Source organism: Lissotriton helveticus, chromosome 9 (assembly GCF_964261635.1).
Source record: "Lissotriton helveticus chromosome 9, aLisHel1.1, whole genome shotgun sequence".
Taxonomy (NCBI): Eukaryota; Metazoa; Chordata; class Amphibia; order Caudata; family Salamandridae; genus Lissotriton; species Lissotriton helveticus.
This window is the reverse complement of record NC_136070.1, coordinates 536,545,994-536,572,027: the sequence shown is the minus strand read 5'-3', so window position 1 is coordinate 536,572,027 and position 26,034 is coordinate 536,545,994. Positions and strand designations below refer to the sequence as shown.

The 26,034-nt window shown below is 47.1% G+C and overlaps 1 protein-coding gene across 1 annotated transcript in view; it reads left to right on the top strand.

Annotated features, from left to right (window-relative positions):
- The window catches only part of LOC144781513 (inositol-trisphosphate 3-kinase B-like), a 944,304-nt gene that overhangs the window by 641,952 nt on the left and 276,318 nt on the right, over positions 1–26,034 (top strand). The gene's annotated exons all lie outside the window — the stretch shown is intronic.

Here is a 26,034-nt window from a genome sequence, read left to right as displayed (position 1 = left end):
CTACCTTGTGGTCAGAATTGATACACGGATGTTAGATTATGGCTTATGGTTACTTCATTTGTAAACTCAAATTCCAGCTCAAATGGTCTTTTTAGATTAAGAAGGAGTGTTACATTGTAAGTAAACTAGTTGTATATAAATGGTGGAGTATTGTTGTGCCCTAAATGCTACTTTGCATCACTTTGGAGTGCAACAGTTTACAGTAGGACTTATAGAACTTTGCTTCCCAGATGTGAAATGTGAGCCTTTTCAGTATTCCTCAGCAGCTATTATCAACATTACACTCAGTCCATCTTCAAGAGTGTCCTGGATCTTAGCTCTGTTGATAAACCTTTTGGTGGCGTTTGATGCAAGAAGACTTTGAGAGGTTCTGGTAGAGCAGACATTTAAAAAAGTCAGGACCACAGGAATCATACCCTATGAGAGTGTGTTTGGGAGCTTGTTCGATACATTTTCAAAGCACATTCTTGACTCTCTTTTTATTTATATTCTTTTTATTGATGACAGGGCAAAGTTGAAAATTCTTGACTCTTTTTGATATGTGACAGTTTATAAGCGAGCAGACAGATGTACCAGGTTTTTATCTTTTTTCTAAATCAAAGTATGTTCTCCTTGTTGGCGATGAGCAGTACAGGCAAGCTCTCCATCATATCTACCTTGATCTGTGAAAGTTCCATCACCTCTCTGAAGTCTTTGGTATTGTGGGACCTCCAAGTTTCAGGGGTAGGAGTAACGTGAAACACATTGTCTAAATTTTGAGGTTTTGACAAGCGCTTATCCCTGTAATTTCATTTCAGAGTGATGACCGGAAGATCGATAGGTGTTACAGATGTTAGGATCATTGCTTGATTACATGGCACTTCCATTGGGTTTGTCTACTTAGTGGTGATTTCTATGGTTCTTGTACTGTACAGTTGTGCTTTCAGGAATGCAGATCAGACCATTTCCTGTAAGTTTTTGAATGTAAGGATTGCTTGGATTCTCATATTATTAGGTGGCTTCTGGCCACTGAGTCTACGCACTGGAAAGTTCCATTACTTCTCAATATTAAGGAATGGTGGCTTCATCTGCAGAGAATGCACATGTGAGCATCTCATTGTGCCTTAAACTTATGTTACCTAGTGATGGCTGGATGATCCCTTTTCTAAATTTTAACCAGGTAGATAGGTGTATTTTGAATTTAGGGCATGTGCGAATATTTATTATTATTATTATGAGAGTTTTACACTGCGATGGCAAGACCCAAAGGTATCAAAGCTCTTAACAACATTATCTTATTGATAACATACAACAATTAGTTCAGGAAAACAGCTTTGTGGGAATCAAATCAGGGGTTGACCTAGAAGAAAGAAAAACACAGAAATGAAAGTACAAATATAACGGGTATAGAAACTCTATTGCGCTGGGCGATTGTTATCCAGCCAGACGAGATGCCAATTGAGGAGGAGGTCCTTTAGCTGCCTCTTGAAGCGCACGAAGGAGGGGCTAGTTCTGATATATACTGGGATGGAGTTTCCAATTTCAGGGGCATTTTCCGAGAAGGAGCGTGCCCAGGTTATTTGTGATTTTTAGGCAGAATGAGGAGCCGGGTGTTTGTTCTTTTCATAGGTTTCTGGTCTGACCTGCCTTGTTGAGTTTGGATGTAAGGTAAGCTGTTTTACTGGTGTGAAGGACTTTGTGAGTGAGACCGGAAGTTTTGAAGCTGCAGAGAGCTTTAGTCGGGAGCCAATTTAGTTCTTTCAGGGAAGGTGAGATGTGATTGTATTTTTTGGCTCCGGTGACCATCCAAGTGGTTAGGTGGGATTTATGCAGTGCCTGTAAGGGTGGCATTCCCGTAGTTCAATCTGAAAAGCACCAGAGCTTGCGTGGTAGATTTAAGATCATTCAGAGGGTGGAAGGGTTTGATTTTGTACAGGAGTTTTAGGTTGCAGAAGGCACTCTTAGCAGTATTCTTTATATGATTGTTCATGTTCAATCGTGGATCTAGTGCAATTCCTAGTGATTTGGCTGAGTCAGCAAGGGTTACATTGCAATTTAGAGCATCAATGGAGTTTAGCCATTCTTGCATCTGAGTGGGGGGGGGGGGGCTGTCCTTTGTTGGATATGAGAAGAAGAATTTCTGTCTTATCTTGGTTGAGTTTTTGGTGGTTGTGAGGTAACCAGAGTTGTACTCCTCTGAGGATGGCATTTTAAATGGTGTACGTCATCTAGTGAGGATATTTCCAGGTCAAGCTGTATATCGTCTGCGTAGAGGTGGAAGGGGAAATTTGCTTGTTTGAGGATGACGGTGACAGGCTACATGTAGATATTGAACAGTGTAGGTGAGAGAACCGAGCCTTGGGGTACACTCCGGGTTATTGTCACTATGTCTGAAGTCGAATTGTTTATCTTTATTTGTTGAGAGCGGTTTTGTAGAAAATATGTGAACCATTGCAGGACCACCCCTTCTGCTCCGATCCTTTTTTTAAAGGGAGTCTAAGAGAAGCTTGTGTTCGACTGTGTCGAAGGCCGCAGATAGGTCGAGGAGTATGAGCAGGCAGCATCAGTCTGTATCCAAGGATTTATGTAAGTCATCTACTATATTCAGAATGGCTGTTTCTGCGCTGCATCCTTTTTTCTGAAGCCCACTTGATGTTGTTCTAAGAGATTGTTGCTGTCAATGTGTTGATTGAGTTGTAAGAGAACACATCTCACGAGAATTTTTTTCTAGGAAAGGAAGGTTGGAGACGGGTCTGAAGTTATTGAGTTCATTCTTGTCTGCGCCCATTTTCTTTTAGCAGTGGCATGACTTGACAGAATGTGAGGCAGTCTGCCCATGCATCAGGGAGCTATTTAGGTCCTGTCAAACAATATCCCATTTCACTAGCATTCTATGAAATGGTTGCAGTCTAAAACCAGCAATGACCAACCGTATCCTATTTTTGACTTTTCACTACTTCTATTATGAAAAGGGTATTATTTTGTAAAAACGTTCAAAGAAGTACTTGTGAGAATATATTTTTGTTCTTGTACCACATTTGCCATTGTTCATTACCATTTTATATTTGCCAGAACAATGCATTCGTTTTCCAGTAGCACGCTAGAAATCCATTCTATATTTTTATTTCCACTACACTTTGGCACACAAATCCAAATAGAAAGCCCTATGGTTTGTTGCAAGTGATGCTGGCAAAAATCATTGATGACAAGCATTGGCAATGTCAGTAGGTCTGGCTTTAAAGAAATGTTGTATGGTTATATGAAGCATTACAAGTAAATAGCATGGCAGTAAAAATGTATTTGTGTGGAAGCAGAGAACTGTAGAATAATATTGGTTTAGGTTAAAAAGTCAGGTGGCCGTTGCAATGTCAAGCCAGACCTGAAAATCTATGTATTGTAGGTTACTGACTGCTCTCCTCCCATCTGTGCTGCTGCCAGAGTTATCTAAAGCACTTTAATAGCCTTCCAGTGTCATGTGTGTGTCCGTGAAAGTTCAAGCTTAGGCAGCTGGATAAAAAAACAAAGTGATCACAACTGCGTGGAGGGCAAACACTTTTCTTGTGGAAGCACAAAACATCTGCTCAATCAAATACTTCTCAAAGGGTAAAGTCAATTTTTACATGAATAACCATTGTGATGTCTGAATTGTTGTAACACTGTCATCAAAGAAATGTTATAAAAAATATATATATACTTCTGGCTCCCAACATGTGGGTGAAGTCAAAGCCCCCCTCTACTGTCGCGCACACAATGATCTGGGGACAGCTGTGCTTTCAGTCCAGACCATAAAAAAAGGCTCAGATGTTGATAAAGGGTGTAACTGTAGAGTTCTTCTGACTTGATTTAGCAAGATGATTTAACACCAGTGATGCAAAAGTAAACTTGAAGTAGTTCAAGAGGGGGCATATTATGCCTTCTTCGGAGCCAATGGAGAGCCTCTAAAATGTGGGCCATTTTATAACTATCAACATTTGTGTATAAATGACTCCTATAGAAGTAACTGAGTAATTGGAGCCTTTAGTAGCACTCATTCTTACCATTGGAAAAGTTGAAATGGATTCCGGCATCTGTTTGAGTGTGTACATGTGAGAAAAGTGTAAAGAAAAGAGAACATTTCAGTAGTTTTATATATGTTGTCTAATAATACATTTTCAGTTACTCACATTTAGTTTGTCACAGTGATTAATGGATAAACTTAGAACATGTTTGTTATTTGTTATCCCTCATTTATAACATTGACCCGTTAAAGATTCAGTTTCTATGGTAGCGTATCATGGAAATGTAAGAACTGTGGGTTCACACAAGGAAAAACACCTGCAATGTCTATTGGATTTTCCTTAAATAGAAGCATTAGCTTAAGACGTATTGATTACATGGAAAGGCTGGTTTAAGGTCCAATTCTACAGTTCAAGTCTTTTACAAAATATTCACTTGGTAGAATATTTTAGCTTATTCACAGTTTACCCATGTTCCTGAGGTTAGAAGAATTTCATTCTACCCCACCCCCTAAACTTCTCATACCATTTCTGGTCTAGACACTCTTCAAGGGTTTACATTTTTGTTTAAATAAAATGCAGATGGCTTGGTACACTTTTGAATCAAAAATGAGCTGCATTTTTCCTCAACAGATGGGTCGAAAGGACAGGGGCATCACGGAGGCCCTTGCAGCCCCTGCGATGCAGGGGGGTCCTCCTCCATCCAATGAATATCTGAGATATGGGAATTCAAAGGTTCCCTCATTGCATTCTGCAGTGCAGGGGGCATCCTTTTGAGATATGCCACTACCCATAAATGTGCAGGATTACCATTTTTCATCCGATTAACCTTTTAGTTGAATGAGAGGCCAAGGGAGTCAGCATTACTAAAACAATCCAACTTCTGTGTAGCCCATTTGGCCATACAAAGAGGACCAGGAATCGGTAAAAGAAGTTAAGTGGGTTTATTACAAGTTAATAACTGATGCAATATATATGCAAATCATTAACATATTATAAAGGTACAAAATTATAACTAGCAAACTGAAACATCGAAAAAGATTCAGGTACAATAGCATAAGACCTGCAATGAATACAGTCACAGAAAGACAGATACTGAGAAATAGAAATTGGTGTTCCTTGAAGAAACTCTGATCATCCTTCCTAAACATGAATAGATGCTTAAATCACCTAACCCAAGTTCTGAATATAAGATACAAATGAGTCATTGGGAAAGGTCAGAAGATTTCAGAAGTGTAGGAATGTGTCAGCATAGTGAAAACTCCAGCAGAAGTCTTCTAAAAATGAGAATAAGTGTTAGCATAAAACTACACACTTGCATGGAAACAGTGTTACTGTACCCCTCAGAGTCGAAAGGTATCTGAAACGAACTCTAACTGTGTGAGACTAATCAAAACCCAAAAGTTTCAAGAACAATCATATCTATCCCCATATCACCAAAAACACAATTAATTCTCCTCCCTACAGTAGGCATCAGCAACATCTTCGGATTTCCCATCCCACAAACTTGGACAGTCACTGCAACCTTGAGCATCTCCTCGTTCTTGATACGCGATGAATAGGAGCCTTCTACTGCTAATCAATTCTACAAGTCCTTGCTGAGATTTCGCTTCTTGGGTCTCACTATCAATAATACAACAACTCTCCTTTCTCTAGCTATGAAATCTTGAGGAGAACACACCAGCAAAAGAAAGAACATGCAAGGCAAACAAAAATAAATTCCACAATTAAGGCCTTTAGTCAAGCTAGCTTTAGTTAAGTACTTCAATGTGTATTTTGAATATATGATTATATATGCACATACAACATCAGAATAAATGCAAACCTGAATAAATGGATTCATGATTACTTACGCAATATGTTTTAATGAATGCAGTATAACTTGAAACACAAGTGTATATGTGAATGAGAATTACATATCTTCACAGTTAAACTAAAATGTAACCTTCACATGTATATAAGTCTATAGTTTCTACAGTGAATACATATCAATTATGCATTTAAATGCTTAATTTCATGCCAATGGCACACAGTGTCAGGTCCACCTAAACATCGCGCCTCTGTGACGTGTAGGGGTGGAGCCTAAATTTCTCTGCTTCAATTGCATTGTCCATTTTACAAGTTAAAAAAAAAAATATTTGTTTTTCAGTTTTCTCTTTAAACATCTCATGTCATCTTACAACATATTCAATAACAAAGCTACACAGGGTAGAGCATACGGAGCCCCTAGTAGTTCAGTGGTACAGTACATAGTCAGTTTAGACCCAAGTGCTCTATCCTCTGCCAGCACAAGTCTCAGCAGGCTAAAACCTTTGCCTTCAGAGGCCTTATATAAAGGTTATATTATTTAAGCCAGAGTCCCCACATCTCACAAAACTTCCAAGGATAGCCTTTTGCCTGATACGTAACCCTCTGTGCTGCCATGGATAGTCCCATTCCCCGCTGCCATTCCTGTAGAGTTGGTTGTTCAGGGGGTTCCCAATATCAGGCCACATCTCATTTAGCAACTACCATGCCTAGATTTCCAAAGAGGAGCTTGCTTCTGGGTATGTCTACTCTGTGGTGATTCGCAATAGGATGAAGACCTCTGACCTCCTGGTCAGGGACTCTTCCCTCTGCCCCAGAAGCTCCAATGTTGTGCCGCAACGCCCTCCCAGGACCTCTGCAACAAGCTAGGCTCCTACTTTCATCTGAAAATCAAGGCCCTCTACGACAACTTCAGCGACAGACTCCAGAAACCACCCATTCCTCCAGCAATGACAGCCAGCCCAGCAACACCGCCTGGTCCCCGGTCTCCACTGAAGATACCGCCACGACCATGAAGAGCACTCACTCAGGAGCCCCCATGGACTCCTGCCCGCCGCACATCTTCCACAGAGCCGCTGCTACCATAGCACCCCAGCTATGACGCACCATCAGCACCACCTTTGAAACTGGCACATTCCCCGAGGACTGGAAATGTGCAGAAGTCAAGCCCCTCCACAAGAAACCCTCTGCAGACCGGACGGACATGAAAAACGACCGACCCGTCTCTCTTCTCCCATTCGCGGCCAAAGTCACAGAGAAGATCTTCAACTCCCAGCTGACTAACTTCATCGAGGAAAACGTCATCCTCGACCCTTCCCAGTCCGGATTCCGCAGCAACCACATCACCGAGACTGCCCTCCTCGCCTGCCACAGATGACATCCGCATGCTCCTCGACCAAGGGCACACCGCGGCCCTCGACACCGTCTCCCACCACACTCTTGCAGCCAGACTCAACGACGCCGGCATACAGGGAACCGCCCTTGACTTACTCTGCTCCTTCCTCGCCGGCAGAACCCAAAGGAGCAGACTCCTGCCTTTCCTCTCCGAACCCACAGAACTCAACTGCGGAGTACTCCAAGGATCATCGCTCAGTCCCATGCTCTTCAGCATCTACATGGCCCCCCTCACCGCCATCGTCAGACAGCATGGACTCAGCATAGTATCCTATGCCGACGATACCCAGCTCATCCTCTCCCTCACAAAGGAACCCAATGCCACCAGACTCAGCTTCCAGGAAGGAATGAAAGACATCACACCCTAGATGAGCAGCAGCTGTCTGAGGCTCCACTCGGAAAAGAAAGAAGTCCTCATCCTCGGACCCACCCCGTCAGCCTGGGACAACACCTGGTGGCCTACCGCCCTCGACAACCCCCCCACCCCAAAGGACCACACTGGAACCTCGGCATCATACTCACTCCTCCCTCTCCATGACCCGCCAGATCAACGCCGTCACCTCCACCTGCTTAAACATCCTTTGCATCCTGCACAAGACCTTCAAATGGATCCCAACCCCCAAATCCAGAGAGGCCATCACCCATGCACTCATAACAAGCAGACTGGACTACGGAAACGCCCTCTACACTACTGGAATCAACAAAACCCTGCTACGCAAACTCCAGACCATCCGGAACACCGCAGCCAGACTCATCCTTGGCATTCCACGACATGATCACATCACCCAACACCTGCAAGACCTCCACTGGCTCCCCGTCGAGAAGAGAGTAAGATTCAAGCTACTCACCCACGCCTACAAATCCCTCCACAACACCAGACCCAAATACCTCAACAAAAGAGTCTCCTTCCACGTACCAAGAAGAAACCTCTGCTCCGCCGACCTCGCCCTAGCAGAAACCCTGCGCATCTGCAGAACCAGAGCGGGTGGAAGAGCCTTCTCCTACATTACGGCAAAGGCATGGAACGAGCTCCCGGCCATCATCAGGCGCTCCCCCACTCTGCACACCTTCAGGAAGAGCCTCAAGACCTGGCTCTTCGGCTAACTCGGAGCTGCACCCCTCCTCCCAACCCCCCCACCCCGCGCCTTGAGACCCTCACGGGTGAGGGTGATTGATCGATGAATTTGGGGGCTATTGGTAGGGTGACTCCTAGTATCTTGTTAAGTTCTTCAACTATCTTATGCCAGTAAACACTTATCTTGGGGCATGACCAGAATGTGTGTACAAAAGACCCCACCTCGTCTCCACATCTCAAACAGGTGGGTGTAGAAGCCCTGCGAAATCTGAGGAAGTGTGCCCTAGCATAATATACCATATGAAGGACTTTAAATTGAATAAGACGCAGGCGGGATTTGATTGTCACCTCACTAGGGTGCATCAAGGCCGCTTCACAGTCTGTGGAGTGTAATGCACGCACTTCATTTTTCCAGGTTTCTTTTAGTTTTGTCAGGGTGTCAGGGACATTGTTAAGGATAGTCTTAGAGGTCCATGATACTGCCTTCTCTATTAATTCCTCCCTTCAAGTGGGGCATATTCCTGGAGGTCTTCTATTACTATCTTTTCTGCATGCCAGGCATGTTTTAACTGCAGGTATTTAAAATACTGGGATGTGTGTGAACAGTATTTCCGCTGTAGGGAACCAATGCGCCATCTTTGATAAGATGCCCCAATTTGGAGATGCCAATCATGTCCCACTTTCTGAAATTCCTTAAACATTCCAAATTCTTTTAGGGGTGTTCCCAGCCATAGAGATGTTTCCCATGATAGTCTCTTGTCCCATTTCATTAGCCTTTCCCTGCCGCCGCAGTCACTTGAGTAGCAGTCAACAATCCGTGCGACCCCATACCCCCATAAATATAATGTAGGTATAAATGCTACTGAAAGTGGGTTCTTTCAAGCAAGTAAGTTGGGTGGTTTCCAAGCTGATACTCCACTCATTGATCACAATTAGATGTGCTGCCCAGTAATAGAGTAGGCCTGTATATTAGGAAATGAAATACCCCCATTATGGTGTTTCCTCTAGTGCCACTCTCTGATGTTTCCCATTCCACAACAACGTTCGGGATTCACTTTCGATCCTAGCAAACACTTCATCAGGAATCTTATGGCATACAGGAATTTTAAAAGTGACACCATTTTGAAAATTGCCACCCACCTCAATATCATCAGCTGCAGTGTTCTCCATCTTTCCACGCCCCCTTGGAATTCGAGTCACCCTCCTGATCTCATAATCCAGACTGGTTTCAATATCAGGGGTCACGTAAATCCCTAAGTACTTAAATCCCTACCTGTTGATACACAGCTGTCTAGGACATCTCTGTTCATTGAAGGAACTTGCTGCTGTGTATTGCCTAGACTTATCCCAGTTAATTCAGTATCCTGCATGGACCCTATAGTTATCAAAGATCTGGAACAAAGCTGGGAGTGACATCAATGGATCAAATACATATAGAAAGATGTCGTTCTCACATAGCGATACATCGCTTAGGTCGCCCTCTGCTTGTCTAAATCTCTCTACTCTCTGGTGGGCCCTGGTTATAAGTACAAGGGGTTCCAACACCAGGGCAAACAAAAGGGGGGATAACAGGCCCCCCTGCCTTTTGCCCCTCACTATGGAGAATTCCGCAGACATTTCACCATTCACCCTAACTCTAGCAATCGGGTTGTTATAGAGTAGGTTTATTCAGGCTATGAAGTTTGGCCCAAACCCAAATTTACCAGTACTCCTCTCAATAAGGGTCAATGTATAGCATCAAATGCTTTTTCATCATCTAATAACAGGATAATGTGGGGTACTTCCGGGGGTGTGGCCAGCTGCAGAGCATGGAAGACGTGTGCTAGGAGAGCTCCGGAGACCGAGCTCGAAAATGGGGTCGCTCGCTGAGGGCGGAGACCGGAGCCTACCGGGGTAAATGTGAGTCCCCACTGGGGGGGAGAGTGCTGACCTGTACGCTACTGAGCTGGAGCGATCCATCCCCCGGACCTGGGGCGGGGTGCTCCATATGTGGCCTTGACACTGTCTACCCAGCGCTGAGGGTGTGCGCTCTGTGCGTGACCTGGGCCTGTGCCGGGAAGCCGGGCACCTGCGCTGGGGACTGTGGGCTGCTTGGACCGGCTTGGACCGGCAGTTTGTGGGCCGGCGTGCTCTTCTCTCCCCCTCCCTGTATGAGACATTGGGGGCAGCGGACACACCGGGAAACCGTAGGGGGCAGACAGAGGGACTGGGCGTACGAGCCCTGTGTGGTCAGCCCGAGCCCTGAGCAGCAGGATTTTGGTGGAGGCGTCCCCACCACAGCTACGGGACATCTGGGAGCATATGCATGATCTGCACACCGCATCTGACGGGTGAGAGGCATCGGACACCGGCTCGCATCTCTGTAATCGGCTCTGGTGCATTTTGCAGATTGACCCACGCTGTGGCATACGCTGTACCTGCTGCGGATGTGGTGGGGGCATTGAAGCCTCTGAAGCCCCTTGTTGCCCATTACAGTCTGCTGGGTGCATAGCGGTGAGGACTACAGGAAGGGTGGTGTCCTGGGACACGCTCTTTTCCTCCTCTCCGGCACCGTGGGGGACCGCCCTGCACCTCGTGAGCGTTCTTCTTCCCGCGGATGGTCCAGACAAGACGCTATATTTGGGGCTGCGAGTGGATGAGACTACACGCACCACAGTGGCTGCTTGACCTGAAATCACGTCCTGAGTACAACCAGTGTCCATGAGGAGTGGGAGCTGGTGACCAGCTATTGCTGCTGCCTGCACAACGCCGCCCTCGGCGCTGCCGGGCCCCCTGGTCATCGGGCGCTCGGACGGCTTACAGGGGAGATAGATTGTAGGACAACCCTACCTGTGGACGATGGGTTGATACAGGGGCAAAACCCAGGAGACAACAGCTCCTAATTCCCAAGGTGCGGACGAAGGAGATTCATCCCAGAGCATCCAGTCGCTCAACATAATCCCTCCCACAGAGGAAGAGAGGGTGCCGGATAGGCTGGACTTAATAGTGAAGGAAGTTCGGGAATCGCGTAGAGCCATAGAACAGCAAATGGGTGCCCTTACAACTGGTTCCACTATATTGAAAGCGGATCATGCTAAGCTGGCAGATGAAGGATCATAGCTTCACGCTGTAGGACCTGGTGCCGCAACATAAAGAACATGCGATTCAGCTCCAGTCCCTACGGAAACAGGTCACGGGGCTGATGGATCGAGTGGAGGACGCGGAGGGCTGGGCACGACGTAATAATATCCGCGTTATTGGACTGCCGAACGGAGTGAAGGAAATGAGGCTGCGACGTATATGGAACATTGGCTCCGCACACATGTGGCCCCAGAAGGTCTCTCCGACTACTTCTGCGTCGAAAGGGTGCACCGGATCCCCACCGGGAAACCGAGCGTGGGAGCACGTGAAAAACCACAGATCCAATTTGAGAACTGCCAAATTTCATTATATCCTGACTATACGCTCTTGGTATAGCGAAGATACTCTTCTTTTCTGGAGGTGAAGAGAAAACTACGCACAATGAATCTCAAATATGCATGACGATTGCCAGCGCATCTGAAGATCATCTACGAGCAGAAGACCTACTTCTTTGAAAGTCCGGAAGATGTTGAGGAATGGCTAGAGGTCATAGAACCTACGCAACGCTTGTGCCGATCCCCTTCCACCACACGAGGCAGGGTACTTCATGACGTCGCTGATCGCAGCGAGAGGCCAATTCCATCAGCAAGCTGCCCAAAGGGCCACACAACAACAAGTCTAAACTGGCAAAGAAACAGCCCTGACAGCTGCTTATAACTTCAGAGACAATTCCTCCAGTAGGCTGTCAGAATCGTCGGACCACAGTACAGTCCGCTCGGACAGCAGCCTGCAGCTCTTCCCTACAGTGACGCCACAAACGGCTGAAGGAATACTGGGATAGCGGGGGCTCTCCCATGCTGACTGCAGTGACATGACCTGCCGCCAAGGGACGCATTGATGGGGGGGCATCCATCCCCCCTAATAATCGCATATCCTTTGATGTTTGGTCTCTCTATAAACTACAATGTGTTTTGTAATGTTCTCAATATTACGCTGGGGCTCTGGGACGATCCAGGTTAATGTTTACCTACATGATGGTGGTGGCTACCAACCCCCACTTTGCAACTGCTACTGTTTATAATGTTCTATTTCAATGTTTTTCTTGTTTGTCTTGCCTGGTTTTGATTGGAGGCATGACGGGGTGTTTGTGTTAGGTTGGGGGTTTCATAGTTCTGGCACATTGATACTGTTACACCTCATACGGCTGCATGATATCATTTACAGTAGGAGACTCACAGAATTGGATGGTACAACAGTTAGTGTATAAATATAAATTTGTTACATGGAACGTCAGAGGGTTAGGCTCTGTACATAAAAGGCATAGAGTGCATGCCTTACTGTTACTCTTGGGGACCCAGGTGGTTTTCCTCCAGGAATCGCACCTAATGGAGGAAGAAGCTGCAAAGATGAAGACGAAATGGAGGGGGCAGGTAATATCCACAAATTATTCTGCATTAGCCCATGGGTGACGATTTGGATAAAAGCGGGAATACCATTTGTGTTGCTAGACAAGCGGGTAGATACACAGGGCAGGTACATGTGGAACCCTAGACGGTTCGCCTGTTATTTTAGGGAACATTTATGCTCCGAATTATGACCAACACAAATATTTCCTGAGTCTGAACTCTATTTTGGCAGGGTGGGAAGCATATCCATGGCTCATAGGAAGCGACTGTAATGCGGTCATGGATAGTCACTAGACCGTTCTCATCCACCCCTGAGGGACACAGTGGTATGTAACAGGCGGAAGAACAAAGGGCACTGAACTACACTTCCAGGGGTGGTAGTTACGCCAACAACATTCCTCTGGAAGGGATACCACTGGCATCTAGTAGGCTGACGCAACGGGCACCTAAGGCTTGGACGGATGCAGGGGTGGAGACCGTCGGGCGCTCTTTAGTGATGGGGCACTTCTGGATCATGACACCTTCACATGCATTACGGGACCATCTACCACATTGTACATTACACATGCTGCCCTAATACACTATATTAAAAGACGCTGTGCTCCACAGAGGGAGGAACCCCAATCAAACGCGCTAATAAAAGCACATTACAACATGGGGCACAGGAGCCACTTAATCAAGTGGCTCTACCTTAGCATCCGCACACATGCCCGGGCTCAGCTAGATCCCACAAGGGCTCAATGGGTAGCAGAGCTCGGTCGAGACTTAACGGACAAATAATGGAGTAATATACTAGAATACCCATGGAAAATACCACATAATGCCAAGTTCAAGTTTATCCAATGCATGATAGTACACAGAGCCTACCTGACCCCGCGTAGACTGCACAGAATGTACCCGGACACGACACATCAATGCCCCCCGGTGTAAATTACCGGAAGCGGACCTCTTGAGGGGGGTCAAAGACAAGTCTGAAGTAGTCATCTGCCTGTCCATGTGAGACACAGCACTAGAGTACATATTAGAAGTTCGTAGACAGACGAAAACACACAAGGTACAATTACGCTTTTTAGATTTGGCGCTTATAGTCGCAAAGAGATCGATCACAACGTGCTGGAAATCAGCCAGGGCCCCCACCACATCTATGTGGCATGATGAATTGCTTAGATGGGCTGGAGCTGAAAGCGCAGCACTGCGCAGAGAAGAGGCCTGCAGCCTTCGGAAAACCCCAATATCCCTGGAATGGGATGCAATGGTGGAAGCCTATAAAAATGCCAGCCTGGACGATGTTCCCTAAGTCCCAAATATCCGACTACCCAATAACACCTTGTGAGAAGTTGGCCTGATATATGATGCTCACTAGTTCTAGTGATCACCTTGTATCAGTCCAAACAACCCTTATGGTGATTGGTTGTAAGTCAACCTTATAGACCAGCTATCCTAATGGTAGCATGGACAAAGCAGTCTTAGGCTAAACTCTTTTGGCATGTGAAGCCAGCTGTTTTACTACAATATAACCCCTTGAATACCAGATGAAAGGACACCACACAGGTTGTTATGAAAATAAACAGTATATTTATTAATAACAACACCTCTGAACTCTTTATGAGGTCAGAGGGCTAAGCACATGACAATCTCTTAGGACAAATACGATAAGTTGCACGAAATTACAATGGTGCCCTAGGGGCACGACAAACCATATACTAAGTAAGTGGAATGTGAAAGTCGATAGAAGGAATGGAGCTGTCCAGAGGCTGTAGGATCGATGGGACCACGCTACACTAACTCTAGGTAAGTAATAGGAGGCCCACGGAACGCGTGTGCAGAGTGTGAACTCACACGCGAGATGCGTAACAACGTCTATTGACAGTACAGTTCAAGTTAAAGGTGAGTACGGACAATCCTGACTAGGTAGGACTAAAACGACTGTGGCACTGGACACTAGGACAGTTAAACTACCCTTGAGCACCGAAATGCTCTCGTTACCTCACCCACGGGCTGCGGGTGCATAGGTGTCAAAGTGTGTCGGGTTCTCGCGTTGAAGTCTATGGAGCCTGGAAGAAAAGATGCTGCAGGCGACCAGGAGGAAGATGTCCGGTGCGATCCAAGGGTGGATCGGTGAAGAAGAGGACCTGAAAGCAGAGGGGACAGTGTTCAAAGTCACTAGCCAGTGACCGGTGTGGAACCAGGAAGGAACAAGATGCTGTCGTCGCGATCAGGTGAAGAGTGGACGCTTGACTCTGCAGCCACGTGGACCAGGAGGTGTCTTCGACGACCAGGATGGAGGCACGAGCTGTCCCACGCAGGCTCTCGCTGTCGGCAGTGTCGGATCCGGGATTGGTGTCAACAGGCCTTGGCAAAGGCAACCCACGCGGTGAGTGAAAAAGGCGTCTGGTGCGGACTAGGAGAGTCCGGGGTGCCCCTCTCTTGGAAGGGAGCAAGGGCCAGTCTGGAGCAACCAGACCAGCAGTGAAGATTCAAAGGTTCGTCGTCTAGGAGGCCACTAGCCAGCCGGCAAGTGACCAGACAACGCGTCGAGCAGCAAACAAGCAGAAGGGCCCCACGCAGATCTTGTGGAAGCTGGAGGGCTGATCTTCGGTGCAGGGGCTGCTCGGGGCTGGGACTTCTCAATCCCCAAAGCACTTGGTCGAGTTTACCTCGGGAGTCGTGCTGGAAGCGAAGTGCAGGTTCTTTCAAGATGGCCGGTCCCACGTGTCTCGTCGCACCCACGGGTCTCAGCTTTGCTGCAGATGTGAGTTGAGGTCGGAGAGGTCTGGGAATCCGGGTCTCGTCGGGCTCTGAAGTCTGGATCCTCGAGGGAATACGACAAAGTGAAGCCGCTGGACGCTTGATGGTGCCTGCAGTTGCAGGGTGGACACTCCTTGTCCACAAGGGAAATTCTTCAGTCTTATGTGGAGCAGAACGTCGAAGTCCAGAGTTTCTTCTTGTAGAATTGTTCAGGATAATCTAATTTGGAATGGGACCAGCTCCTACCTTTATCCTACTAAAGGGGGCTGCACTACTGACTAGGTCCCTCCCCTGGGTGGGACCAGGAAGGGGGGTGGTTACACCCCCTATCCTTTGTCCGGTTTCCCGCCAGAGCTGGGGCTGGAGTGCCCCAGCAACTGGTTTGAACCGGTGTATGCACAGGGCACCTGGTGTGCCCCAGGCATGTCTCATTCCTTTCAGGCCTGTCCTACCCAATACACAAAATCCTGTCTGGGGTGGTGCTAGCACCTCCCAAGGCAGGAAACCCTTTGTCCAAGCCTTCCTCGCTGGAAGGACTCCCAGCAGCAGGAGGTCAGACTTGTGTCTGTGGTGGCAGCATCCATTTTGTGATGCCAAGGCTCGAGTTAACTTTAACCGGGGTTCACAGTTACATACATGTCGTGTCCCTCTAGAAGGGTGGAATGCTAACCCGGGCCCGAAAATTGGCGAGGTGGTAGTATTCCAATTCGTATGACACCTTACTCGACATGTTTTGATAATGTTATACCAGAGTTGGCATTTAACCGCGAGGTTGATAATGCACTTAAGAGTATATGGTATAGCGTTATCATGGAAACAGCTAAAGGACTTGGTTCCGAAAGCTGTAGACAGGCTCAGCTTATGCTAGAGCACCATCTCTTATAATTCCAAGCACTCTGCCTTCAGGATTGATAAGGCCTGCCATAGGAGTGACTGATAGGAGGATATGTGTCCATTTTTAGGGTTAGATATAGGTATACTATATATATAGGAAAGGGTGATTACACCACCTTGCCCCAGCTGTCATGCAGCGGGTTGTGTCAGTTTTAGATGGCCCGCCAGGGGTGGCATAATACATGCTTCAGCCCCTGGTAGGCCCTGGGTACACCTATAAATGTGCAACAACGGTCCTTGACAACAGGGTGATACAATATTCAATAATTATAGGCCACAATCTGCGCTATAATGAACAGGAAGTCCAGCCGGACTTCAAATTTAATCGATAGTGTAATGAACACAGTATACGAACAACAATTTAGCAGTGGGACACAATCCTGTATCCACCAAGGCTAGACAGACAAAATACAATACAGAAGGGTTAAAAAGTTTCTCAGGCAATTTACAAAAGTGAGCAGCTAGTATTTAAATAGAATCAGTTAGCTTGGCTCATGTAGAAAAAACGTCATTTAGGCACATAATAGTGAACTGCTGTTTAGACTACATCAACTATGCCCTGGATACCTAAGGTACACTGTACAGGGACTGATAAGGTGGCCCAGTACCAATTGGTAAATTCACCTAAAGTACATGGTTGTAAATTTAGAGAGAGAACAGCTAGGCTGTGGGTCTGATTAGCAGGCCCACAGCCAGGGAAAGTCGTAAACCAGTGAAGCAAAAAGCAAAAATCTGGGGTGACCATAGGATTGCAGACCCCACTCTCCTACACACCTGTTATGATAAGACACAAAGTACAGTAACACAAGGTGGTTACGATCACGAAATGTACATAGAGTAATTGCTCAGTATAGAGATGATTGATTCAGTTAATGTAATGTATGGCCAGAACCAGTTATAGGAGGAGGGTGGCTATTAGCAGGGTGGTGGGTGGACCAGAGGGTGTTGACTTAGTACAATTATTAATCTAAGAGTCTTGTGCAATATACAGAAGGAGAATCTAGATCCACACCTGTTTATTACTGCAGCTTCCTTCTGAAGCATACAAGTTTTGATGTTATAACCATACCTGTCACAGGCCTTGCATCTCATAGAATTCTGTTATTGTATAGACACAACGTAAACATGATCAAAGTATGTAAGCAGACCTGGAAGTAAAAGAAAAACAACACAATAAAGTTTGTTTTAAAAAAAAAAAGCAGGGTCTTCCCATATATATGGTCTGAATCCAGTTATACAATCGACGGAGGTTAAATTTAGTCGACCTCCGGGGCATAAAGCCCAATTGGTCCACCTGTATTAATCCGCTGATCACTGTTATTAGTCTATTAGCAAGTATAGTGGCTAGTAATTTGGTCTCTGTATTGAGGAAAGAGATTGGCTAGTAAGAGTCACATTGCGTCGCCGGTTTGACTGATTTATATATTCCCATGATGGTGGTGCTATTTAGGTCTGGAAGTAGGGTTCCCATTTCCTTAGCTTCACAAAACATCTTAATAAGATGTGGGCCCAAGACACCATCATTATTTTTTTATAGCTTCCTCGGTATACCGTTAGGGCCTGGAGTTTTCACAGTCTTCATTTGTCTGATGGCCGCCAAAACTTCAGATAATCCTTTCTCTTTTTCTGGTATTTCTTTCATCTCCCTACACAGTGGGCGCCGGGACTCCCTCTAGATATGTCTTTATTTGGCTGTCTTCTGCTATGGGCCGCGCCTTATAAAAGGCTGCGTAGTATCTTGCGAACTCGCATGCTATGGCATTGTGTAGAAAAAGAATCTTCATTCTCTCCTATAATCTCGGTTACCCATCTAGCCTCAACTGCCTTCCTACCGAACCACGCCAACAGTCTCCCTACCTTATCTCTGACGTCATACAGGCGGTATTGCTGAGACAGGATCATGTCCCAGGTTTCTTTCTTTGCTAGCAACAGGAATTCCCTGCGTACTGTGTAAATTGGTAAGAAGCTTGAACAAACATTGATAAAGATATTTCTTTTTGAGTTTGGGTCCAGATCTTTTACTTGCAAAAACATTTTATGTGAATATCCATCCAGCTTGATATTCCTATTTCAGGGAAATTGTAAAGCGCTCTGATATCCTTCGGGATCAAGTTTGCACTATATAAAACTTTATAAATAAATAAATAATAAATAAATAAATTGCACGCAGGACATTGGTGTCCGAGTGGGCTCCAGGCCTCTTCTCTAACTCCGTAAGGGTGTGTTCCAATTTTTCCACGTCTCGTATCTCCCTTTTCTCTTTGTGGACTATAATATTTTGAGCCCTTCCCAGAGCACCATCTTGTATTCCGTCCCAAAGAGTCACAACGGCTCATATTGAGTTCTTGTTCTCAGTGAAGTAGAGTTCTGTGTCCACTCTAATTTCTTTGGCGACTTTATTGTCTTTGAGTTCTCAAGCATTTAGTCTCCAGGTCTTCGCCCCTCCATCTTTTTGCACCCCAAATGCCAATCAGAGCGGGGAGTGGTCTAATAGCCTCTGGCCATATATTCAGCTCCGTCCAACCCTCTTATTTCACCCGCTGGCGTGAAAATATAGTCCAATCTGGAAAACACTCTATGGGCTCCAGAGTAATACGAGTATGTACGATCAAGGGGGTGCTGCCGACACCAGAGATCCCGAAAGGCCCCTGGTCGTTGCAAAGGTAGCTAGGGATGTTTCTTTCAGTGGTTCCTTTATAGGGCTAGTGCGGTCTAGGTTTGGGTTAAGTACATCATTAAAGTCACCCCCAACAATGTGTAAAGAGGAGCCTGCATCCAAAAGAATCCCTGTCACTGCATCTAGTGTCACTTTTGGTAGTCTTGGGTGGGTGGGGCATTGACTTATTAACTTGACTGCTTTCCGATCACAAATCCCCTTTACTGCCACCTATGTCCCGTTCATATCAGCCCAGGTTTTCTCTATGTGAAAAGGGGGCGTTTTTTGGGCTAAGATGGCCACCCCACGGGACCCTATGGTGAAGCCTGTGTGTGCCAGAGTCATGTAGGCCCCCCTCCTCAGGAAATGTCATTGAGTACCACTTAGGTGGGTCTCCTGTAGGAAGACTACGGGTCAGATGTACGACCATTTGCTTTTGCAAAAGCAAATGTACAACAGTATCAGAGACACTGTTAGCGATTCCCAATGGGATCGCAAAATGTGAGGCTCATGAATATTAATGTGGCACTCGTAATTTGCAACCCCGTTGGGAATGGCTGGCCCTCCCAGGGATGGTGGCCTGCTGGGCTCAGCAGACCTCCATTTCTGATGGATACATCTGCCAGTGGATTCCTCATCTTGTGAATATCCCCCTGCAACATTCGGAAATTCTTTTGTAGCTCCACGCCGGCGTGGACGACGTCACAGAGGCACGGCATCGCGCGCGCGGCTCCGCTGTCGTCACTGACTCCATAATAGGCCCACCTCGGCATGATGACCTCAGTTCCCTTTTTTCCGCGTCATCGACGCCAACGGTTTTCGAGGGATCCTTTGTAGCTTTTATAGTAACTTTGTTACTGTTTGTTGGTTTTAGTGTTTTCTTCTTTCATTGTCTCCTCTCGAGATGTCCTCGAAGAAGACCGGATTCAAGCCATGTGGTGAATGCGGGAAAATTATGTCAATCACGGACCTGCATGAAGATTGCGTATGGTGCCTGAGCTCGGACCATGATGTCCAAGGGTGTCCGTCCTGTAAAAAGATAAATCCCAAGGCCCTTCGTGAAAGAGAGGCGAAGCTCCTGGTTGCCAAAGTGAAAGGTAAAAAGGACAGGAAGAGCTCGAGGTCGCGATCGAGGCGGTCGCGATCGAGGTCTCGTTCGAGGTCGCCTTCGAAGTCGTCATCGGGGCATGCTTCCAGATCGGCAAAAAAGAAGCACAAGAAGAGGAAGCATGGATCTCGACATCATTCTGGGAAAGATTCGGATTCGAAGCCGAAGTCGCCAAGTAGAAGGCATCGTAAGGATGATATATCTCCTTCACCAGAGGCTCTTGATCCGGAAGGTGAGGCTTCGCCCATGGAGTCGCCGGAGCATTCACCGGCTCCCATGTCGAATCCCTCTCCGGCGCCGTCTCGAACACCACTCGAGAGGAGGAAGAGGCTCCCTTGCCTGAGGGTTCGACACTCCGGCTCACCAACCCGAGCAAGATGATACGAATCCGGTGCCTCCTCGAGAGCAGCCTGTGGGTCCATACCCTCCATTTCAAGGCCCGGGTCAAGCCCCTACACAGTATTTAAATGCCATGTATGGTGTCTTCACAAGAGCCATGTACCCCTCTGGAGCACCGGTTGGTCCCATGGGTCTGATGGCCTATAATCTGGGAGTCCCCCAGACTTATGCTCCAGCGCCGTTCATGCCATTTATATCGGCTCCAACACCGCCTTGGCATTTCTCGGCGCCGCCCAGGTCTTCCAAACCAATTCCTTCATCACCGGCACCGGTTCCTGTTCGACCTCGAGAACAGCAGCCTGGTCCTCCGAGTTCGACGCCGGCACCGGCTCCATCGGAGTAGATTGCAGATCTGCCGACGCCGTTTCCGAAGGAGAGGTCGAGACGTGAGGCTCAGCGACTTCTAGAGGAACAGAGGTACAGAGAAGCGGAGATAGAAGAAGGTAAGCTGCAGGAATCGAAAGATTTCTTTGATGACCTAAGGGAGGCTAGTGGATTGGAGCTGTCTCCGGATTGGGAGTTATCCTCTGTCCCAGATGCCCCTTCAAAAGATGTGGCACCGTATCATGTGGTCATCAAGAAGGCAGCAGAACTGTTGAATTTGAATCTGCCTACTGCGGAGTACAAGACTAATATATTGACAGAAGTCCTCCACTCTCCGTCTTCAGTGGTAGAGCCTATGCTTCCTTTCAATGAAGCTTTGACGGAGCCAATCTTGGAGGTGTAGAGTAGACCTCTTACGGGTCCTGCAGTTGCTAAAGCTGTCGCAAGAAGATATAGGGTGGCCCCTAGAGACCCAAACTTTTTATCTTCACATCCTTTGGCAGCGGAACTGGTGGTGCAGGCAGCCTGCTCCAAGAAATCTGCAGGTGCTTTCCCTCAAGTGCCTGGAAACAAAGATAAAAAAAACAGGACCTATCCACGAAGAAAGTTTTTAAATCAGCGAGTAGGGCTCTCAAGTCAACGAATGCCACATGCCTCTTGGGGCGTTCCATCCATGCCTTGATGGATTCTGTGAAACAGTTGGCCCCTAAAATTCCAGAGGAGGACAGAATTTTTTTTAATGAGGAGTTTGTTGACACTCAAGCTGCTGCTTAGCAAGTCATCCAAAGTGGATTGGATACAGCTGACTCGGTGGCGAGAGTCATGGGATCTTCAATTGCCACCAGGAGAGCGGCCTGGTTGAAGACTTCCGAATTCTCTGCGGATGTCCAGGCTGCCTTAATGGATCTACCTTTTGATGGCTCAGGCCTTTTCGGAAAAAAGGCTGATGCTGCATTGGAGAGATTCAAAGACAGCAGAGCTACAACCAGGTCTTTGGGTTTACAATCCAGAGGAACTGTGGGCAAAAGGTATGAGGGATTTGGAAGGTCCTCCTTTCGTCCCTACAAGCAGTCGCAACAGCAACAACAACAGCAAAATCCGCTGTATAAGTCATACAGGGCAAACAAAGAGCTCGTCCTCGAGGACATCCATCTTCCTCCTCCTCCTCCTCCTCTTCCTCTCCCCACCCCCCTCCAACATCAGCAAAGCAGCCCTAGATCCGCCATTCCGGGTCATGCGGCTTACCTATTTTCTACGAGATTGGGAATTGGTCTCATCAGACCTTTGGGTTCTCAATCTCGTGGAGAATGGGTATGCTCTTCCCTTTCGGGAATTCCCTCCGAATTACCCTCCTTGTCAAGGGTTTTGCTCAGAGGACCACCTGCTACTTCTGCAGGAGGAAGTCCTGGCGTTGTTAAGAAAAGGTGCGATAAAGGTGGTTCCGGAGCAGGAAAGGGGTCAGGGATGCTACTCTCGGTATTTCCTGATCCCCAAGAAGGATGGCAGACTTCGTCCAATCCTGGATCTCAGGATCTTGAACTTCTCTCTGAGGCAGGAAAAGTTCAAGATGCTCACCCTTGCGCAGGTTCTTCAAGCGCTGTCGGAAGAAGACTGGATGTCTTCGATCGACTTGCAGGATGCATATTTCCTAATTCCCATCCTGAAGTCGCACAGGAAGTATCTCCGTTTCACGGTGGGTTTGCAACATTACCAGTTTGTGGTCCTTCCGTTTGGTCTTACTACTGCGCCTCGAGTTTTCACCAAGGTGATGGCTGTGGTGGCAGCCCATCTCAGAAGGTCAGGGATACCGGTATTTCCTTATCTGGACGATTGGCTGATCAAAGCAGAATCCCCAGAGAAAGTGCTCCCATCATCTGCAGGTCACAACTCAGTTGTTGTACAGGTTGGGTTTTTTGATAAATGTGCCCAAATCTCACCTGGTGCCTTCCCAGCGCAACCTGTTCATAGGTGCTGTACTGGAAACAACTGTGTGTCGGGCATTCCCTCCACCTCAAAGATTTCGGGACATACAGGAAATGATTCCTTTATTTTACAATGGAGCGGTTGTTCCAGTCCTGAAGGTCCTTCGTCTACTCGGTCTGATGGCTTCCTGCATTCTGCTGGTCAACCATGCACGCTGGCATATGAGGGCACTCCAGTGGTACCTCCGCAGGCAGTGGTATCAGCACAATGGAGATCTCAGGGAGTCTGTGAGGATCTCCAGAGAAGCTATGGCGGATCTGTCTTGGTGGAGTGTGGAAGACAATCTGTCTCAGGGAAAGCCCTTCCATCTGCCTCCATCAGTGGCCACAGTGATAACGGATGCATCCACTCTAGGGTGGGGTGCTCATGTGGGGGACCTGGAGATAAAGGGTCTTTGGTCTCCAGAGGAAAGGTTGCTTCACATCAACCTTCTGGAGTTACGGGCGATACGTCTGGCGCTCAAGGCCTTCCTCCACTCCCTTCGCAGTCAGTCGGTTCAAGTCCTGACGGACAACACCACCACGATGTGGTATGTCAACCAGCAGGGAGGAGTAGGGTCACAGTGTCTCTGCAGAGAGGCTCTGCGTCTTTGGTCCTGGGTTCAGGACCATCAGATTTGTCTGATGGCAAATCATCTGGCCGGAGTTCTGAATGTGCGTGCAGTCTCAGTCAGCAGTTCTCAGCCGACCACGAGTGGAGGCTTCATCCGGAGGTGGTTCGTCACGTCTTTCGGATATGGGGAACTCCTCAGGTGGACCTGTTCGCCACTCTTGAGAATGCTCACTGCCTGTCATTCTGCAGTCTCCAGGATCCGATACAGGGAGCTTTGGGGAACGCGTTGAAGTTGAGTTGGGGCTCAAAACTCCTTTACGCGTTTCCTCCCATACCCTTGATTCCTCGGGGTCTGAGGAAGATTCGCCAAGACCGGGCCCGAGTCATATTGGTCGCCCCGGATTGGCCAAGAAGGGTGTGGTACACAGATCTTCTCCACCTCTCCTCGTGCCCGCCGCTCCGTCTCCCTCTCAGGGCAGACCTCTTCTCGCAGGGGCAGGTTCTACACCCCCACCTCCAGACCTTACACCTTCATGCCTGGAGATTGAACGGGGCAACCTGAATTCCTTTTCTCTCCCACATGATGTGGTGGATGTCATTTTATCAGCCAGGCGTGATTCCACCAAGTCTATCTACTCTTATAGGTGGTCTAAATGTGTTTCTTGGTGTGGGGAGAAGTCAATTGACCCCTTAAGGCTCATTTGTCTGACATACTTCAGTTTGCTCTTTCTTTGGCTCAGCAAGGGTTTGCTGTAGCTACGGTCAAGGGTTATCTTTCGGCCTTGTCGGCATTTCTCTGTCTGCCGGATCAGCCGTCCTTATTTAAATCTCCTGTTGTTTTAAGGTTTCTAAAGGCCCTTACAAATACATTTCCTCCTACTCCCTTTATTATGCCTCAATGGGATTTGAATCTTGTGCTTACTTTCTTGATGGGTTCACCTTTTGAACCTTTGCACAAGTGTCCCTTGAGACTGTTGTCTTTTAAAATAGTCTACCTGATTGCAATTACCTTGGCAAGGAGGGTAAGTGAGCTTCAAGCTCTTAGTTCATAGCCCCCATTTTTGACCATTCATGCTGAACGAATGGTACTCAGGACTAGTGCTGCTTTTCTGCCTAAGGTGGTAACTCCCTTCCATCTGAAGCAGTCCATTACCGCCCCTACCTTCTATCCTCCCCCTCACCCTTCCAAGCACATCATAAATTGGTGGCCAACCAATTTGCTGGGGCGCTGTCCTACAACTTTTAGGTCCCCTTCCCTCCCCTTTCCCGTCCTGAGGAAGACCTGTAGCTGAGGTGTTGATCCTCCCTCTGAAGCGCAAGGGTCGAAACGTCGACGATCTCCCCCATTTCTGAAGCCTGCACCCCTATCCCTCCCCCCCACGAAAGCTTCAAATAAATCATATGATCTAAATACGTGGGGCAGGCTGATACTAAGTGAATTGAACCTTAGTGTGTCTATTGTATTATTGGATTACCTTTTTCATTCAATTTTCCCTCTTTCACCTGAGCACCAACGTTTGCACTTTTCTACTGCACCTGGCAGCATTCCCCCAATTTCTTGTTTTTAACAATATGTATATAAAAAAGTGTGAAAATAGTGTGAAATAAATAGCAAATCTGTATTGCCATACACTACTTTGCCTTCATAAATTATTTGTTTGGGTATCATTAACAAGTTTAGACACGCATTTGGCTCTCTGTATGTCTTTTCTCCTTTTATTTTTCAGGATTAAGGGCCATATGTATGAAGCTAATTTTCAGTCGCAAACGCTGCGAATCGGTAATAATAGCGTTTGCGACTGAAAATTAGCAATTTCCAATGTATGAAGGCAAAATTGATCGCAAATCAAGGAATCGCTAATATAGCGATTCCCAAAAATTGCGAGAGCCTGAAATTTGCAAAATCTATAGCGATTCCCAAATTTACGATTATACCAGTTTGCGATAATCGCAAATCCAGAAATCGCAAATAAGGATTTGCAATGATATGTATCAAAAATTCGCAAATTGTGATTTCACGAAATTCGCATTTCTAGAAATCGCAATTACCACCAAGTGGGAGCAGGTGGTAACCAGGTGCAAAGTATTTAAGGAAGCCCGCAATGCAACACACTTGTTTCCACAATGTCTGGGCTCTACGTGATAGCGAGGAGGCGAAGAGTGAGAGCTGTGGCGCAGAGGAGGAGACGGCAGGAGAGGATATTCCGTGCGCGCATCACCATCTACCAGCGCACTGAGGAGGACATCTACACCCACTACAGACTGGAGGAAGAGAGCATACTAGAATTAATTGAAGAACTCAGACCCTATCTAGAACACCCCACACGCAGGACACAAGCCATACCCACACACATCCAGGTCCTGTGTTCACTACACCTGCTGGCCTCAGGTAGTTTTCAGGCGGTGATAGCCACAGCAGGAGGGGTGTCACAAAGTGCCCTGTTGCGCTTTTTCCATGCGTTCCTCGATGCCATGACACAGAGGATGCAACACCACATACACTTCCCCAGCACCCCACAGGAACTAGCACAGACCAAGCAGGACTTTTACAACATCGCCCAATTACCCCACGTCATAGGATGCATCGATGGGACACATGTTGCTATATCCCCCCCTCAAACGATGAGTACGTATACAGAAACCGGAATTGCTAC